General features: G+C 39.9%; 1 protein-coding gene across 1 annotated transcript in view; it reads left to right on the top strand.

Moving 5' to 3' along the window:
- Nucleotides 1-8,358, top strand: part of THEMIS (thymocyte selection associated) — a 182,785-nt gene that overhangs the window by 144,002 nt on the left and 30,425 nt on the right. The window lies entirely within an intron of this gene.

The following is an 8,358-nucleotide window of genomic DNA, read 5'->3' as shown; positions in this document are numbered from 1 at the left end:
GAGATTCTATCTTATGAAACCTTTTATACTCCATCCCCATTACATTTAAGGACTGAATAGCTGATCCTCCGAACAATTCAATCCTGCTCTACTCCTTTTCCATACATCTCATCCTTTAACTTCTCTTAAACACCAACCACATTTCTAACATGAACTTCCTTCATTTCATTCACATCCACAAATTTCTAAATGCCAAGCCGGCTTTCTCATTTAAGTAGGCTTTGGGTGGGAGAAAAATTGAGGGTGATGACATTTTCTCAGGCTTAGAGTTCATATCTGGAGTGTTTGGTGCTCTGAAGATTAGCAGCCAAGTGATAAATGTGAAATTAAGAGGCTGTAATGTAAAACTATCTTCAGAACTGAGATATCATTGTTTTAATCTGGAGAAGACAGTCACCTGGGGGTGACTGTACCCCTCTCTGGACTGTTTATTAGCTTGCTGAACTTCCTCAAGAGAATGGCCCGCTTTCTTTTCTTTTATGAATCACCTTTCTTATCTCGCATATTATTTTTAAAATAATTTGTTCTTTTACATGGTGGCCCTTTTTCATAAATCAGCTTTGCAAAACTCAGGAAGAAATATCCCTCGTTGTGATAAAATATACATAATATGAATTTACCGTTTTCATCTATTTTAGGTGTAAAGTTCAATGGCAGTGAGTGGATTCACGTTGTAGTACAACCATCACCACCGTCCATCTCCGGAACTTTTTTCTCTTCCCAAACTGAAACTCTGCATCCATTCAACAGTAGCTCCCTATCCCCCCATCCCCCCAGACCTGGCCACCTCCTTTCTGTCTGTCATGAATCTGATGACTCCAGGTACCCCACATGAGTGAAATCACACAGTATTTCTGTGTCCCTTACTGTCTGGCTTCTTGCACTTAGCAGTCTTTAAGGTTCATCCACGCTGTAACATGGGTCATCAATTTATTTCTTTTTAAAGTTGAACAATAGTCCACTGTGTGGATATTCCACATTTTGTTTTTCCATTCATCTGTCGATGGACGCTTGAGGTGCTTCCACTTTTGGCTGTTGTGAATAGTGCGGCTATGGACGCTGGTGTACAAGTGGCTGTTTGAGTCCCTGCTTTCAATTCTTTTGGATTCGAATATCCAGAGGTCGCATTGCTGGTTCGTATGGTAATTCTATGTCCGAGTTCTTCAGGAACCATTGTGTTTTCCACAATGATCCATATCCCTTCCCCCTTCCCTCCCATGTGTAATGTGTCTGTCCTGGCTGTCTTGCAAAGATCTTCTTTAAATTGTTTTTCTGCAGCAGTCATTTCTTTTGTCATTTTTCACTGGTGTTATTATTATTTGCTTGGGGATTAAGTGTCACCTGACAGAAAGTGTCTGAGCTCCAGTGATTTCTTTGTTTCCTCTCGAGCCTGAGCAGCCTCATGTCACCCGGACCTGTTATCGGGGCCAGTCGGTAGCTGTGATTCCCATTTTGCAGATTAAGAAATAGATTAGATGAGCAGGTCTATTATGAGAATTGGTATAGTAAAGGATTAACTGGAGAGCAGAGTAAACACACATGACGTCCACAAGTCACCTAGGAAAGTGGAGAAGCTGGTTATAATAGTTTCTAAATTCCTAGTGGAACACTTTCTGCTGTGCCTCTAGACTTTTTTATGCTTCAAGCCCTGAGAAATCATTCCTTACTGGGGCGCCTGGGGAGCTCAGCGGTTGAGCGTTGGCCTTCAGCTCAGGTGATGACCCGGGGGTCCTGGGATCGAGTCCCACGTCGGGCTCCCTGCAGGGAGTCTGCTTCTCCCTCTGCCTGTGTCTCTGCCTCTCTCTCTGGGTCTCTCATGAATCAATAAATAATATCTTAAAAAAAAAGAAAGAAAGAAGAAGAAAGAAAGAAAGAAAGAAAGAAAGAAGAAGAAGAAGAAGAAAGAAAGAAAGAAAGAAAGAAAGAAAGAAAGAAAGAAAGAAGAAAGAAAGAAAGAAAGAAAGAAAGAAAGAAAGAAAGAAAGAAAGAGAAAGAAAGAAAGAAAAAGAAAGAGAAATCATTCTTACATGGCTTATCCTCCTCACTTCATTTTGCATCTTTATTTCATTATGGGATAAAACACTTATCCTATCTGGGAGGTTCTGTCTCAATGATTATAAGTCGATAATATTGCAAATGAAATTTGATAAGCAACAGCAATGTGATTCATTCAAGGAGCTCTTTTCAAGATCAGAAGAAACGCAAAAGGAAATAAAAATGATATTTTCATATTTAAATGAGGTGAAGGTCATTATTTGACCCTTAAAAGTTCAGATAACACAACAGAAAACTTAATGGCAAAGTTTAAAGAAAATGGTAATCTTTCCTATAGGTTTAGAATTTACGTGCTGTACACTATTATCTTTTGCTTCTCCTGTGTCTATTAACTACATGTTTGTTGAGAAATAGTGAAGCTGGGTAGTAGTTTACAGATTTAAAACTGAATTTTCTACAGAGCTACAGTATTTGTAGGATTTTATTGGTTTCTCATAGATGGTATATATAAAATTTAAGTACGTTTCAGGTATGGGCAAACAAACGTGCATGTCTATGTATGTTTGATGAGAGGAAGAAAAGGGTGGAAATATTTTCAAACATGATTACAAGAGCAGAAAATTTAAAAAGGGTTTTGATTTTTAGTTTGAACACTTGCTGCCAAAATAAAACATATATATATGCCCTATATATATATATATGCCCCATATATATATATATATATATGCCCCCAAAATTCCTATTTCTTTTCTCTTAAAAAATATTGTAGTAAATGGTTTATAGTTTGTATATTGGAGTCCTAGTAACTCATAAATGCTCTCTGGAGGAATAATGCTACATCCATCACAGGTTGCTTCCATAAATAAGTCATCTCCTTCTCCACAGCCATTTGTAACCATATACTAGCTTTATTTTCTGATAGCAACAGAAAAAAAAATGGTCAAGTTGTTTATGATCCCATGTCTGTTTGCAGCAACTTAGCAAAATGGGGCTGCCCTTACATATGGCCACCATTTTTTAATGACTTTGGGAGGTTTTAGCCCAATTAAGAGACTTTTAAAAGAATCAATTGGATTGGCTAGGAAGCTGAGTTTGACTAAAATCACCTAATTAATCACTTCTGTTCTAATTTTTTTTAATCACTGGGCTATGACTATGAACATTTATTTTGAACTTTATCCAATAAAGATTTTAGTACTGTTCAAATCCACTAGAGCCTTCCAAACTAGTAGGTTTGTCTGACAAGATACTCTCATTAATCAAGGGTGACAAACTGGTAACTTCAATCCTGGATTCAGTCACAAATACAGTCCTTACTTTTTTTTTCTGTTTTGAGCCCTGCTTCATATTTGAGTTTCCAGCACCTAATTTGACAAGCATTTGTAATGATTTTAGATGTCCATTGTGATAAAATATTCCTACCTGCCCAGAAAAAATAAAAATTGAGTTTCCTATTGCCAATACTCTGATTATTTTTGTATTTCTGTCCCTGGAGGAGTCAGGGGTGAATCTCTTCCTTGAGATCCAGGGATCCCTTGTCCAGTGGTTCTTTCTGCAACCCTACCCTACACGCCCATGCATACAATCAGAGACAATACCAGAAAACAATCAATACGGGAGCTAACTGTTCAGAACATGCCTTGAGCCAGTGCTGGTCTGCTCAGTACTGGTGCACACCAGCTGAATGTGAGCCCTGCAGTTAATCATGGCAAAAACCCTTTGTGTTTTTAACGATCAGTATCATGGAATCTCAGAGTAGAAGAGTATTGGTAAAGTGGCAGGCAGACTGCAGGTTCATATAAAAACCTTATTTTAGTTTATGTATTTGGAACAGTTTGTGAGGTTTACAGCATTGAGGAGACTGCCCATGCCCTCCCCGTTTCACGTGGCCCCTCGTCCTTCCCACTGACTGGTGCTTCCTTTATTCTGAGCCCTTGGAGGTAGTTGGAAGTAATTTTTATTATTTGCTCACTGTTGCTCTCTCAATTCCTTTATTACTGGGAAATGAAAATTAAGTCTTCTGCTTGGGCTTCTGATCCACCTTTTGGATCTAGCTTCCAAATTATTCTTCCTGGACTCTATGCATTTGAGGTCTCCATTCCCACCCCCACCCCCACCCCCCCCCACCCCACCCCGACGTTCACAGCATGGGCCTGCCTCCCAGGTCTGTCTCCCAATTTACCTTTTTATCACCAGAGTCATCTTCACTGTTGTCTCCTGCTGCATCCCTTTGTTCCTTAGAAAATGTCTGTTTATTTAAAGCTCACTTAGGATTAGCAATCCACCTGAGTACTAGCTGTAAAGGTTCCATCTCAGAGGTATACAAACATCTGGGTGTAGGTCTCGCCAAGAAAATACTGTGTTGGTGATAGATACCCTGGACCCAATTTTGACCTTGTATTCTTATGGCCTCAACTATTTGCTCCCAGGTTGTGGTGGGCTACATGTGGCCCCTAAAAAGCAGCTTAATCACCTGAAAATTTGACTATCACTTTATAAGGCAGAAGAATGACTATTTCCTTACCCGGCAATGAGGTGATTAAGTTAAGGATCTTGAGAGAAGGATTTTATCCTGGATTAACTTGTGGACCCTAATTGCCATTATGCAATCTTTTTAATGATTTTATTTATATATTCATGAGAGACACAGAAAGAGAGGCAGAGACACAGGTAGTTTAGACAAACAAAAGCATAGAGGAGAAGACAATATGAAGACGGAGGCGGAGATTGGAGTAGTGCAGCCAGGAGCCAAGGAAAGCCACAGAATGTCAACAACCAGAAGAAGCTGGAAGAGGCAAAAAAAGGTTTTTCCCCTAGAGCCTCTGAAGAGCACCTGGAATGACACTGTGATTTTAAACTTCGGACTTCCAGAACTTTTAGAGAACAGATGTCTGCTGCTTTAAGCCACTCGGCTTGTGGTAGTTTGCTACAACAGCCCTAGGGAACTAATATAATCCACAGGTAGTCCAGGGTTTTCCAGGGGAAAATGAACAATGCATATATTTCCCAGGCATTTTGGAATTTTACAGAGATAGCATAGTCAAAAAACTAACCATGAGTTGCTTAATCGATTGATTACATCATCACCTATATATCAAGGACTAACTGGAAATGTCAAAGGTAAGCAAGCAGAAAAATGGCCAGGAGCATATTATCTAGCAGGATGGACTTGAAAATAAGAAACCCACAGCCCACTCAGGAAACGACTGAGCCAAAGCAGAGAAGGGGAGCCTTGAAATGGAGCTGTGGACTAATCTTAAAGGTCACAGAAAGTGGTCTGGATTAATCCTTTGGGCCACAGAACAGAAGTTACAGAAGAATTTTAAATAAAGAGTTTAGGGATTTACCCCAAAGATACAGATGCAGTGAAACGCCGGGACACTTGCACCCCGATGTTCACAGCAGCAATGTCCACAATAGCCACACTGTGGAAGGAGCCTCGGTGTCCATCGACAGAACAATGGAGATAGAAGCTGTGGTCTATGTATGCAATGGGATATGCCTCAGCCATTAGAAATGACAAATACACACCATTTGCTTCCACGTGGATGGAACTGGAGGGTATGATGCTGAGTGAAATAAGTCAATTGGAGAAGGACAAACATTATATGGTCTCATTCATTTGGGGAATATAAAAAATAGTGAAAGGGAATAAAGGGGAAAGGAGAAAAAATGAGTGGGAAATATCAGGGAGGGAGACAGAACATGAAAGACTCCTAACTCTGGGAAACAAACTAGGGGTGGTGGAAGGGGAGGTGGGCGGGGGGTGGAGGTGACGGGGTGACAGGCATGGAGGGGGGCACTTGATGGGATGAGCACTGGGGGTTATGCTATATGTTGGCAAGTTGAACACCAATAAAAAATAAATTTATAAAAATAAAAAAAGAGTTTAAATTGAAAACTCTAATTTTATTTTTATTTTTTTGAAAAGTCTAATTTTATATGAAAAACCAAGGACTTTTCACTTTTGAAATAGAACTCTTTGTTTTCAACTAGCACAAATAATACTTGCAGCTTCCCCCTGTTGGATTGTTTACTTAAATAATTTTGTCCCCAATTCCCCATCCATAGAAAATTTCCCTTTTCTATGCATAATCGTATCCACATATGCTACATTACTTGGCAACTGGATTCCAGACCTATTCTCTGTGAATGGTTGTGAATTTAGTTCCAGATAATGAGGGGTTTTTTTTAAACCAAAAGTTATAGTCAATTCTAATTCTTGCTATGCGTATGAAATATGCAAAGTAGTTTAGATTCTCTAGGTCTGCAGCAGACTGCGTTGTGTGGAGTAGGGTTGAGAGGAGAGAATGAGAGAATGAGGATTTAGGGCAGGGTACAACTCACCCACAGTTTTGCTCACTAGCTCGCGCCTGTCTCTGTTAGGTACAAGCGTAGCTGAGGGAAAGCGATTTCTCCTTTCCTCTTCTGAGTTCCTGGTTGAGGCTCACTCATATCCTAAAAGACAAATTAACAAGAGAAAGACAGAAGTTTACTGACACGTAGACCTCATGTATACAAGGGAGACACCCAGGGGAACTGACTAACACAAAGAGGCAGCTTTACACTTAGTCCTAAATACCATCCTAATGGCCAAAGGGGTTGGGGGAAGCAGGCTTATTCAGGAAGAATGATTTCTTTTTTTTTTTTTTTTTTTTTTTTTTTTTTTTAGGAAGAATGATTTCTAAAAACAATTTTTTGGGAAAACGGATGAGCCTTTAGAAAAGTAGATGGGAGGTGTGGCAATATGTGACAAAGTTTGTCTGGGTGTGATGTCACCTTCTAGTCTGTTCTATGCGAAGAGTCTGTTTTCTGATTGATGGAGGGTCTGTCTCTAGGTAGATAAAGGGGGTGCAGGGACAGTCTTTCCTTGCAGTTTGCTTTTTTTTTTCAATGCCTACAGCTCAAAGTAATCAGTATCCCAAAGCGGCCTCTTTGGGGTGGCATATCCTGGACTCCTACAGTTGTCATGCTCGGGGAAGGCATCTTCTGTTGCCCACCAGTAGGAAAAAGCCAAGGTGACTGATGAAGGACAAGAGTCCCACCTCAGACGTGCCTCCCTGGGTCACCCCCATGCTCTCCCCTCCTGGGAAGTCTCCCCAAAGCCAGACCCTTTGCCTTATGCAGGCCCCCCGCGAGAATGTCCCTACCTGCTCCCTATGGAAGGTGCAGATGACATCTAGGGTTGTGTATTGAAAAAGTAGTCCACTAATATTGATCTGTGTCAGGGATGTGAATTTCTTAGAAACACAAATTAAAAATACATACGTTGAAAATGCATCAAGTGTCTCTCTAGCAAGACAGGGAGTAGATGAATTCTCAATTGCTTATAATTCCTGAATGCAAATGTCACTGATCATTGAGATAAGCCTTTTATTCTGGAATTAGTTTGTGATATATTTGTGCACATGTAGTTAGAGAGTAAAACTCTCCAACCTAACACATTAGTCAAAATGTCTCAAGGACATATGTGTGTATATATATATTTTTTTTTTTAAAAAAAAAGGTAAAAAATTGAATGTATTTACATAGCTCCTTGCCAGGAAAATGAAAATGTTTTAAGTAAATACTCCAGGAGCTGAGATTAGATGAGAATGCTTGAGATATGGGTGGCATTTGAATACTTCTTACTTGGCTCTGCTTTAAGAAATACAATACTCTGAAGCACTCGCTAGTGCATTTACCAGCCTCTTGGGGTGCTGAACATCAAGGAAGAAGTGCCAGCTGAGATCCTGGGAAGCTCAGCTTAAGCCGGGAGTTTATGTAAATAGCCTTTGTCCTGAAGATATATGTATGACTTAAAAAATAAATAAATAAAAAACCTCTGCCATGGAAGTCTCTTTTCAAATAAGAGACATTTAATCCTGGAGCCACGGAGTCCTGGCAGATTTCCCGAATTCAAACCGAGTCCATAGATATAATCTCACTGCTTTGTCAGCAACGAAATAGCTAGATTCTGGAAGCAGCTCCAAAGATCCGGGGAAGACCTGCCATCTGGTGGGAAAATGAAATCACTGCTAAAATCCGGTTCCATGCTCCCTGTTGCTTTGTTGCCAATTTGTTTACAGCCTACCCTTTAGAGCAAAATGAAATGATATTTTAACTCAAACACCACCTGAGTCATGATTGCATCAAAAGCTATGTGATTATCCCTGCTATCGTGCTTCTTGTTCTGTCTTACCTTTTCTCTGGCAGGTGAAAAAAAAAAAAAGAAGAAGAAGAAGAAAATGACAAATGACAGATATTTTGCTTTCATTCTATCTGGTCACTCAGTTTTCCCTACTCATCACTTCCTAGTTTTCAGAAACGGGCATAAACTCTGTAATTACAAGAAGGGCAACGTCACACACAGCTTTGATGACT

Source organism: Canis lupus, chromosome 1 (genome assembly GCF_048164855.1).
Source record: "Canis lupus baileyi chromosome 1, mCanLup2.hap1, whole genome shotgun sequence".
NCBI classification, from domain to species: Eukaryota; Metazoa; Chordata; class Mammalia; order Carnivora; family Canidae; genus Canis; species Canis lupus.
The sequence above is the reverse complement of the archived record's forward strand: the minus strand, read 5'-3'. Positions and strand labels throughout refer to the sequence as shown.